Source organism: Mauremys mutica, chromosome 4 (assembly GCF_020497125.1).
Source record: "Mauremys mutica isolate MM-2020 ecotype Southern chromosome 4, ASM2049712v1, whole genome shotgun sequence".
NCBI lineage: Eukaryota > Metazoa > Chordata > Testudines > Geoemydidae > Mauremys > Mauremys mutica.
The window spans coordinates 118,234,414-118,245,605 of record NC_059075.1 but is presented as its reverse complement, the minus strand read 5'-3'; the positions used below and the strand labels follow the sequence as shown (position 1 = coordinate 118,245,605).

Sequence of the window (11,192 nt, the reverse complement as noted above, 5' to 3'; positions counted from 1 at the left end):
GTAAAAGTTTGCTTTTCTGAAGTCCAGGGTCTGTATCCTGCTGCTCTCCTTTCTTCCTTGTGTCAGGATCCTGAACTCGACCATCTTATGATCACTGCCTCCCAGGTTCCCATCCACTTTTGCTTCCCCTACTAATTCTTCTCTGTTTGTGAGCAGCAGGTCAAGAAGAGCCCTGCCTCTAGTTGGTTCCTCCAACACTTGCACCAGGAAATTGTCCCCTACAGTTTCCAAAAACTTCCTGGATTGTCTGTGCACCACTATATTGCTCTCCCAGCAGATATCAGGGTGATTAAAGTCTCCCATGAGAACGAGGGTCAGTGATCTAGTAACTTCTGTTAGTTGCCAGAAGAAAGCCTCATCCACTTCATCTATAGCAGACTCCCACCACGACAACACCCTTGTTGCTCACACTTCTAAACTTAATCCAGAGACTCTCACGTTTTTCTGCAGTTTCATACCGGAGCTCTGAGCAGTCATACTCCTCTCATACATACAGTGCAACTTCCCCACCTTTTCTGCCCTGCCTGTCCTTCCTGAACAGTTTATATCTGTCCATGACAGTGCTCCAGTCATGTGAGTTATCCCACCAAGTCTCTGTTATTCCAATCACATAAAAATTCCTTGACTGTGCCAGGACTACCAGTTCTCCCTGCTTGTTTCCCAGGCTTCTTGCATTTGTGTATAGGCACTTAAGATAACTCGCTGATCGTCCCACTTTCTCAGTCTGAGACAGGAGTCCTCCCCTCTTGCTCTCTCCTGCTCATGCTGCCTCCTGGTATCCCATTTCCCTACTTACCTCAGGGCTTTGGTTTCCTTCCCCTGGTGAACCTACTTTAAAACCCTCCTCACTAGGTTAGCCAGCCTGCTTGCAAAGATGCTGTTCCCTCTCTTTGTTAGGTGGAGCCCATCTCTGCCTAGTACTCCTCCTTCTTGGAACACCATTCCACAGTCAAAGAATCCAAAGCCTTCTCTCCAACACCACCTGCGTAGCCATTCATTGACTTCCACAATTCAACGATCTCTACCCAGGCCCTTTCCCTGCACAGAGAGGATGGACGAGAACACCACTTGAGCCTCAAACACCTTTATCCTTCTTCCCAGAGCCATGTAGTCTGCAGTGATCTGCTCAAGGTCGTTCTTGGCAGTAACATTGGTGCCCATGTGGAGAAGCAGGAAGGGGTAGTGATCCGAGGGCTTGATGAGTCTCGGCCGTCTCTCCGTCACATTGTGAATCCTAGCTCCTGGCAAGCAGCAGACCTCTCGGTTTTCCCGTTCGGGGTGGCAGATAGATGACTCAGTCCCACTGAGGAGGGAGTCCCCAACCACCACCACCCGCCTCCTTCTCTTGGGAGCGGTGGTCGTGGAACCCGCATCCTTAGGACAGTGCATCTCATGCCTTCCAATCAGTGGAGTCTCCTTCTGCTCCCTTCCCTCAGATATATCATCTAGTCCACTCTCCGTATTAGTACCTGTGGAGAGAACATGAAAATGGTTGCTCACCTGTATCTCCATTGCTGGTATATGGACGCTCCTCTTTCTTCTTCTGAAGGTCACATGCTGCCAAATTTCTTCACCATCCCTCTGTGCAGCCTGCACTGATTATTCAGCTGTTGTGCCCATAGAAGCATATCCTGATGTCTGTCCAGGAAATCTTCATTTTCTCTTATGCGACGCAGGGTTGATACTTGTTTCTCCAGACCTCAAACCTTCTCTTCCAATATGAGGACCAGCTTGCACTTTTTACAGACAAAGTCGCTTCTGTCCTGTGGAAGAAAGACAAACATGGCACAACCTGTGCAGGTTACAACAGCTGAACGCTTCCTTCTAAGAGCTTCCTCATCTGTTGCAGTAACTACTCAGAGAAGACTGCAAGATGAAAGCCTCAGTGGGCTCTCACCAGGCAAACTCCCAGGCAAACTTCCTCTGTTAGTATCCACTATCCGTTGTTTGACTTCTTTAGGCATGATCTACGCTAGAAAATTAGGTCAGTTTAACTACATCGGTCAGGGGTGTGAAAAATCCATACCCCTGGGTAGTGTAGTTAAACTGAACTAAATCCCTGAGTAGAGAGTGCTAGGTTGACAAAGGAATTCTTCTGTCATCCTATCTACTGCCTTTCAGTGAGATAAATTACCTAGGCTGATGGGAGAATCCTTCCCGTTGGCCTAGGTAGCATGTAACCTGAAGTACTGCAGTGGCGCAGCTGTGCTGCTGTAGCATTTTAAGTGTAGACCAGTCCTGACTCACAATGCATTGAAGAGAGTTAGAAACTTTGTACTTGCTTTCTCCCTTTCCGCCCTTTTATTGTGGAGTGTCCCTGTTTCTCATTCTGAAGGGGGCAGAGGTTGGGAGAATATACTCTTTTCTATTACCTCTTCCTCACCAACCTCCATTACCTTCCAACAAAAGTATTCCTGGGACAACACCTGACGTAGTGTCTCCCAGTATTTCACTTTATAAACTAACCAATGAGGATGGATGTTAGTAGGGGGCAGGTTCTTGCAGCTCCCTCAGTTATTCTAGGCACCAGCTACCACTGCCTGATTGAAGTCTTAACTCCACTTTAAGAAAGTTTCTCTCCCTCACTCCCCTTCCTGCCCACCATCTGGAAAAGGGGCAGGGCTAGTTCTAACTAACAGTGACTGCTTTCAAAGAGACAGGAAATGCAGCAGTTACATGTAGAAGTGAAACTGTTCTCTGGTCATAGCAGATTGCAGAAAACAGCTTTCATGCCTCTTAGGATAAAGAAACAGTCTCAAAATTCAATGTAAAGAAGCTCTCTTCAGAGCCTCAAGGTGAGTCCACAATGCATAATGTTTATTATTTTAATCATAATTATTACAGTCAATCAAGTTCTATGAAGAAAGCTAGACTCTGCAGTGCAGATAGAAAAAGCAATATAAAGCTATGGCAAGCTCTATGCTCCCTCCTGGAAATGGAGGGACTATGTTCTCAGGGTCATATGTTTGTATAGTTTATATGTTTGTATTAAAACCAGAAGGGAGAGTAACATTTGCTGTTTGCTCTGGTTTCAAAATGTCTTGAAGATCTCTGCATCTGCACTGTGAAAAGTGAAAATAAGTAACTGGGTCAATTTGGCTCTGTAACAGCATTTAGGCCGAGAAGCAAAGGGGTAGCCGTGTTAGTCTGGATCTGTAAAAGCAGCAAAGAGTCCTGTGGCACCTTATAGACTAACAGACATTTTGGAGCATGAGCTTTCGTGGGTGAATACCCACTTTGTCGGATGCTGCATTTCCTGCTGCATTTCCTGTCTCTTCGAAAGCAGTCACTGTTAGTTAGAACTAGCCCTGCTCCTTTTCCAGATGGTGGGCAGGAAGGGGAGTGAGGGAGGCCAAGAAGGGATGACTGAACTGGACTGTGCCAACCCTAGGAGTGAAAAAGAGAGGAACGCTTGCACCACAGTATATTCCATCTTCCTCTGCTTTCCCTTCATAAAACTCCATAAAAGCTCTTCCATGCAGTTCTGGGTCCAGGGACCTGGAGCAGGAGCAGTCTAAGTGGGGAGGGAAATAGCCTGTCGGTGATATTCTCCAAACCTATTTTGACTTTTTTTTTTAATAGAAAATGCAGTTTCCACAAAACTAAAATTTTTGGCAGGAAAAGTTTGATCTTTCAATGTAGAAAACTGAATCAAAATATTTTGTTTTAGATCAGTTGAGCATTAAACTTATCTGCCTGTGGTGCCACATTGCCCCATGAGAACTGTAGTTCTGGTGCTTCACGCTCCTTTTCTCCCTGATGGGCTGTGTTCTTTGGCTATATTACATCTCCCATGATGCATGGCGGTCTCTCCTCTGACCAACATCTATGATCATCATGGGAGTCATGTGACTAGCGTGCATCATGGAAGATGTAGACTGACCAGAGAACCCAGCCCATAGGGGAGGGGGAGTATATGTGGCACCATGGTATCATAGGGAGATGCAATTTAACCTCAGACTGACTTAAAACAAAATGTTTTTGTTTGGTTCAACTAAATGAAATGAAATATTTCCCTTTGGAATTGTCAGTGTTTTGCACTGATTGAAAATGTTTAAAAAAAAAAGTTTTGACAGGTCACTTGAATTTTTTCAGACCCTTTCATTGCATCAAAATGTTTGGTATTTCAACTTCTCATCCCAATTTTGGATGGGAAGAGAAAAAGTCAAAATATCTGAATTTCCCATAGAATGGAAATTCCAGGTTTTGGCCAGCTCTATTTTATGACCCTTAGATCTAGGGGTTGATTCAGCCCCCAGCACAATTTTACACCAGGCTCTGGATGGCTCTAACTTGCGTCTGGTTGCCAGTAGCTCCAAAGGGCTGTTCCAACAGCCAAGGATTGCCTGAGCCTAGCATCATTCCAGCCACCCTGACTTCTGCCTGGCCACATCTCTCACTGTAGGACAGGGGTGATTTCACACAACTCCCTCCGGAGACATCCCAGGTCCGGGGGCGGTCAGCTACAATGACTTTATCCCATTTTTGCATCACTGGAGCTGTGCAGATGTGCAGTAGTGGAGCTGCATATTTAGCTCTTTTATTTTATGTTTATCAGCCTTTTAGGAACTGTTTCAAACTTAGCTCTCTCTTTCTGATGTTGAGGCTTCCAGAAATGAACACATGGGTATGATTCTCTGTGGCCCTGCAGTCACTTAAATCTCTATGAAGTGGGTGCAAATGGGTCTAAAATGTGAGCAAATTGGGTGGGTGGGAGTTTTACACCCGCTTTACACAGGGATAAGTAACCACACAAGGTGCAAGGAAGGAGAGAATCCAGTCCAACATTCCTGGACAGCAGTTCCTAAATTCCACTAGGGCAGGGGTCGGCAACCTTTACTATCAAAAGAGCCATTTTGCCCCCTCTTCCACTAAAGAAAAATAGTCTGGAGCCGCAAAACATAACACTGCTTATAAACTTTTAAAAGTTTTAATCTTTTTTTAATTTTACCTGTTACAATAACAGAATACAACAAACAGAAGTGCAGTGTGCATGTGTAGGCCTACTTTGAAATAAATTAAACACTGAACTATGCAGGCCTTTTTGAGTCCTTCCCGTATTTGTGTAAAATTAAAATAAAACGTAGCCCACTTTAATATAAAAAAACATATAGTTGCAGCTTAGCAGTTTTAAAAAAGTAAACATAAAATTAGGAACGTTTTTTGACAAGTCCATTTCAGTGTGCTCTCATCCTCTTCGGGTTTCTTTCTCGGCCAGCAATCAACCGAAGCACCTGAACATACAATAAAAAACTACATCAGCTCCGGGTCTGAAATAAATGTTTTTTTCTGAATAATAATAGCCTATTAAATGCTAGTGTTCTCACCTGTTTAATGTGACTTCTGTTTCTGAAGCTCGATGCTGATCTTCCCTATGTCGGGGCTGTAAAATGTGACTTTGATCTTCACACAGGACTGTAGGCTCTCATTTGTGAGGCGGGAGCAATATTTGGACTTTATGAAGTTCATGCTCGAGAAAACTTGCTCGCATAAGTATGTTGAGCCAAAGATGGACAGGACTCCAAATGCATACTTTTTCATGTTCATATACGTGTCGGGAATGGCACTCCATGTTTCAAAAACAAGTTTGTCGGGTTTGGGGAGGTTTTCAATATCATTCCATTTGTGCTCTTTAGTGAGAGTGGCCTTCTGACGGGCGACTTCTTCGAGATCCGCTGTCAGGCTTTTGAACTTGGACACCCATAAGTCTTTATCTGCTATGTCGGCCAGTTCAATTTCAAGATCGGGCTGACTTAACCCTGTGAATGCGGATATGTTCAGCAGGGATGGGTCGATGTCCAGCGGTGTGACAGGGAAGGACAGAGTGTTTTTTTCCTTTCTGAACTCGCTGAATCTTTCTCCAAATGCAGCTTGCATTGCCATAATTGCATGGTGTAAATAATCACAATTTATGTGATTGTTCTCTTCTTTGAACTCTCTCAGGGAGGGGAAGTGAGAGAGCGTACCTCTCTGTACATCTCTGGCAAACACTGTCATCTTGCGCTCAAACGCTAGAACATCCTCCAGCAACTGCAGGGCCGTGCTTCCCTTTCCCTGGAGATTTTTATTCAGCGTGTTTAAGTGACTTGTCATATCCACCATGAAATAAAACTTTTCCAGCCAATCGAGGTCTCCCCAGTTCGGGATAGCTGAGGCCTTTGCTTTCCAAGAAGGTTTTCACATGTTCCAGACAAGCAGCGAAGCGTTTCAGCACGTCTCCCCTTGACAGCCACTGAACTCTGTTGTGCAGCAGGAGATCCAAATATGCACTCTCGACTTCATCTAACCATGAACAAAACTGTCGGTGGTTTAACCCGTTTGCAATTATTTTGTTCACTATCTTAATAACGAGGTTCATCACTTCCACACATTCAGGGGGGAATGTTTGAGCGCACAGTGCTTCTTGGTGCAAGATGCAGTGAAATGTCATCAGCTCTCGATCCAGCGACTTTTGAAGTAAATTCACAAAGCCCTTCTGTGCTCCTCTCATACTGGGTGCACCATCAGTAGACACTGACACCAGGTGAGTTGTGTTTATTCCTTTGGCTTTTAGACAACTCAAAACAGCCTCACAAATGTCCTGTCCCCGCGTTTGGCCCTTTAGCGGTATGAGTTCAATCAGTTCTTCCTGCGGCCCATCAGAGTTCACATATCTACATAACAGTGCTGTCTGCTCAATATCATTTACATCACTTGACTCATCACAGGCAATTGAATATGCTTGAGCTGAACTGATGTCATCAATTTGCTTACTGGTGATGTTTGTTGCCATTTTAATGGTCCTGTCCTTGACGGTCTTTGCAGAGAGAGGCATTTCTTTAATTTTCTGAATAATTTCCTGTTTGTTTTTGAATTCGGAGAATAGATGCTCTGATATTTTTATGAACGATTCTTTCATGTATTCTCCGTCTGTGAACGGCTTCCCCCTCCTTACGATCTCATGAGCTGCCACAAAACTAGCAGCTGTAGTTGAGTTTGGAGAGTTGATCCACTTCTTGAAAGTATGTTTGCTCTGCTCAACTTTCCATAGTAGTTCCAAAATCGCTCTCTTTCGCCCATCTTCAGTTGGGTACTTTTTGGAAAATGCTGAGTGCTTGTTTTGAAAATGTCTTTCAACGTTACATTTTTTGTTGTTTGCTAATTTCTCGCCACATATCAAGCACACAGGTAAGCCAGCGTCGTTGGCAGTGAAGGCAAAGGAATCTGTCCATGCAGAATTAAACTCTCTATTTTCTTCTGAGATTTTTCTTTTTTGGGATGTATTCATGGTTAGCTTACCGCGGGAGTCGCACACTCAAGAAGCCGCCTGCAGGTAAAGGCGAGGGCTATAGACGTGGATGTGACGCATATTTTAATTGACAAATTATAAAAACTTTTTAAAAATTTGATGTTAAAGTATCACCTCGAACTCCAAGATAACTGTGCAACAAAATAAACAAAAATAAAATAATATATAAATAAAAATTAAATTAATAAATAACTGTTATTCTTTTTTTTTCTTTTTTTTCCTTTTTTTTTCTTTTTTCAAGGCCGAAGGGAGCCACAACAAGGAGGCTGAAGAGCCGCATGCGGCTCCAGAGCCGCCGGTTGCAGACCCCTGCACTAGGGGCAGTGAAGCCTGTGTTCCAATCAGGGGGATCCATTACCCTTTCACGTCAGAGAGGATAACAAGCAGCTAGAAAAGCGTTTCTGAATTCATTTCAACTGCACACCCCACTGAAAGAATCCAAAGACCATACAACTTGGCCATAATTACAGGAGCTAAACTGTTCCCAAACTTGTTCTAATTGAATTAAACCATGTTAACAGTATAAGTGTTTCTATACCACTTTAGTTGTGTTTGTAAAGAACTTTGAATATGTAACTGATCATCACAATCACCTGGGTAGATAGGTCTCATCCCCACCTAACAAATGGAACCATGTGTTACAGATGTGTTCATATCACTGTTTACTGGGTGTACACATGGCTAATAAGCTAAAACAAGTGAAGGATGAAGAGCGCCGTCTGAGGCGGAAAGGCACGGGCAGGGTCAGCCTGGCACTAGCGGTGGGGGGCACTAGGACCCTGCAGTGGCAGTTGATGCCAGGAGATGGCAGAGTGGAGCACAGCGCGGAGCTGCGGGGGGCAGCTGCCTGCTGCCTGGGGCACAGGCAGGGACACTCGGGGGAGGTGTGTGGGGGTGGCAGGCGGAGCCGGGGGAGAGACCGGGCCCTGAACATTGGTAGAGCCAGGCCCCTGGCCCCTGAATATTGCTGGAGCATGGGCACCATGGGCCTATGTAACTCACCACCCCTGTCTAGTCCAGTCCTCTGCATTCAAGGCAGGACTAAGTATTATCTAGAAGCAAGACTGTCCCTTGCATAAGGACAGTTACCTGTGAGTGGAAAACTCACCCACAAGTCTTGGCACATGGGGAGAGCAGCCTCTGCAGAGCTGCTGTTCCCTCACCTGAGTAGGTGGATGGGGAATGGAGGGTGCTGTACCACCATCCCCTTAATGCAGCTGGGAAGTAATTTCTTGCTTGTACAGACCAGTAAGGGATTGCTTGCGCCCTGGTGCAAGGGGAGAGCCAGAGAGAGAACTGTGACTAAACCGCCCTGGCTGCAGTTTAAGCCTATTGCTTCTTGTCCTATCCTCAGAGGTTAAGAAGAACAATTCTTCTCCCTCCTCCTTGTAACAACCTTTTATGTACTTGAAAACTATCATGTCCCCTCTTTAGTCTTCTCTTCGCCAGATTAAACAAACTCAACTTTTTTCAATCTTTCCTTTTGGGTCATGTTTGCTAGACCTTTAATAATTTTTGTTGCTCTTCTCTGGACTTTCTCCAATTTGTCCACATCTTTCCTGAATTGTGGTGCCCAGAACTGGACACAATACTCCAGCTGAGGCCTAATCAGTGTGGAGTAGAGCGGAAGAATTACTTCTTGTGTCTTGCTTACAATACTTCCGCTAACACATCCCAGAATGATATTCGCTTTTTTTGCAACAGTATTACACTGTTGACTCATATTAAGCTTCTGGTTCACTATGATCCCCAGATCCCCTTCTGCAGTATTCCTTCCTAGGCAGTCATTTCCCATTTTGTATGTGTGCAACTGATTGTTCCTTCTTAAATGAAGTACTTTGCATTTGCCCTTATTGCATTTCATCCTATTTACTTCTGAGCATTTCTCGAGTCTGTCCAAATCATTTTGAATTTTAATCCTATCCTCCAAAGCACTTGCAACTCTTCCCAGCGTGGTATTGTCCGCAAACTTTAGATGTGTACTCTCTATGCCATTATGTAAATCATTGATGAAGATATTGAACAGAACTGGAACCAGAACTGACCCCTGTGGGATCCCACTCCTTATGCCCTGCCAGCATGACTGTGAACCATTGATAACTCCTCTGGGAATGGTTTTCCAACCAGTTTTGCACCCACCTTATAGTAGCTTCAGCGAGGTTGCATTTCCCTAGTTTGTTTATGAGAAGGTCATGTGAGACAGTATCCAAAGCCGTACTAAAGTCCTGTTTGAACTAGAGCATATCTTCAAAAACCAAACAAAAACAGTCTTGATTTAAATATTGCCAGTGATGGAGAATCCACCCCGACACTTAGTAAGTTGTTCCAATAGTTAATTGCCCTCAGTGTTAAAATTGTACACCTTATTTCCAGTGTGAATTTGCCTAGCTTCTACTTCCAGACATTGGAGCTCATTATACCATTTTCTGCCGGATTGAAGAGCCCATTATCAAATATTTGTTCCCCACATAGATACTTGTGATCATGTTACCACTTAACCTTCTATTTGTTAATCTAAATAGATTGAGCTTCTTGAGTCTATCACTATAAGGCAGGTTTTCTAATCCTTTACTCTTGTGGCTCTTCTCTGAGCCTGCTCCAGTTAATCAATATATTTCTTGAATTGTGGACACCAGAATTGGACACAGAATTCCAGTAGTGGTTGCATGAGTGCCAAAATACAGAGATAATATAACCTCGATACTCCTCCTGTTTAAGATTCCCCTGTTTATGCATCCAAGGATCACATTTGCCCTTTTGGTTATGGCATTCCACTGGGAGCTCATATTCAGCTGATTATCCATGACCTCCAAATCCTTGTCAGTGTCACTGCTTCCCAGGATAGAGTTTCCCATTGTGTAAGTATGGCCTACATTCTTTCTTCTTAGACATAAACATTTACATTTAGCTGTATTAAATGCATATTGTTCACTTGCGCACTGTTTAATAAGTGATCCAGATTGTTCTGAATCAGTGACCTGTTCCCTTATTTACCATGACCTCAATTTTTGTGTCATCTGCAAACATTATCAGTGATGATTTTATGTTTTCTTCCAGATCATTGCTAAATATTTTAAATAGCATAGGGCCAAGAACTGAACCCTGCAGGACCTCACTAGAAATACAACTGCTTGATGATGATTCCCCATTAACAATTACATTTTGAGACCTATCAGCCAGTGTTTGATACATTTAATGTGTGCCATGTTAATTTTGTATAATTCTTAATTCTTAAAAATGTCATATGGTAGCCTTATAGAAGTTTAAGGTATATCACATCAACACTATTACCCTTATCTCTCAAATTAATTATCTCATCAAAAAAAGATATCAAGTTAGTTTGACCAGATCTATTTTCCATAAACTCATGTTGACTGGCCTTAATTATATTATCCTCATTTAATTCTTTATTAATCAAGTCCCTTATCAGCCACTTCATTATTTGCCTGGGATCGATGTCAGGCTGACTGGCCTATAATTACCTTGGTCATCTCATTAAATCTGAATAAAGTAACAGAAGTTTGGACCCATAAAGTGAAAATACTTGTTGGGTCTCCCCATGCGACATGAGTCTCTAGCAGCTAGGCAGTTCTGAAAATCCCAGGACATCCTACCTCCCAAGCTTATTTCTGTTCACAAAGTGCTGTCCTGTGTCACAGCCTCCAGTTTGCAAGTGCTCATTGAAGAAGGAAATAGGGTTTGAAGACTTTTAACATTTTTAGTGGCTCAAGAACGAGTACACCAATAAAGGCATGTTTGCTACTTAAAACAAAAGAATAAAATAAAGATGATATGGGAGAGACAGGACTCCACAATCATAATGGAACAAAACATGCAGTCATGGATATAAAACAGAATATGAGGAGCAGGTAGCAGAAACAAAAAGGAAGCTGAATTTACATCT

The 11,192-nt window shown here is 43.4% G+C and overlaps 1 long non-coding RNA gene across 1 annotated transcript; it reads left to right on the top strand.

Annotated features, from left to right (window-relative positions):
- Positions 1-2,661: 2,661 nt before the first annotated feature.
- On the top strand, positions 2,662-7,811 carry LOC123368733. Its single transcript, XR_006578867.1, has 2 exons — positions 2,662-2,795; positions 7,530-7,811. It is a non-coding gene; the product is annotated as an uncharacterized LOC123368733 (long non-coding RNA).
- Positions 7,812-11,192: the final 3,381 nt, after the last annotated feature.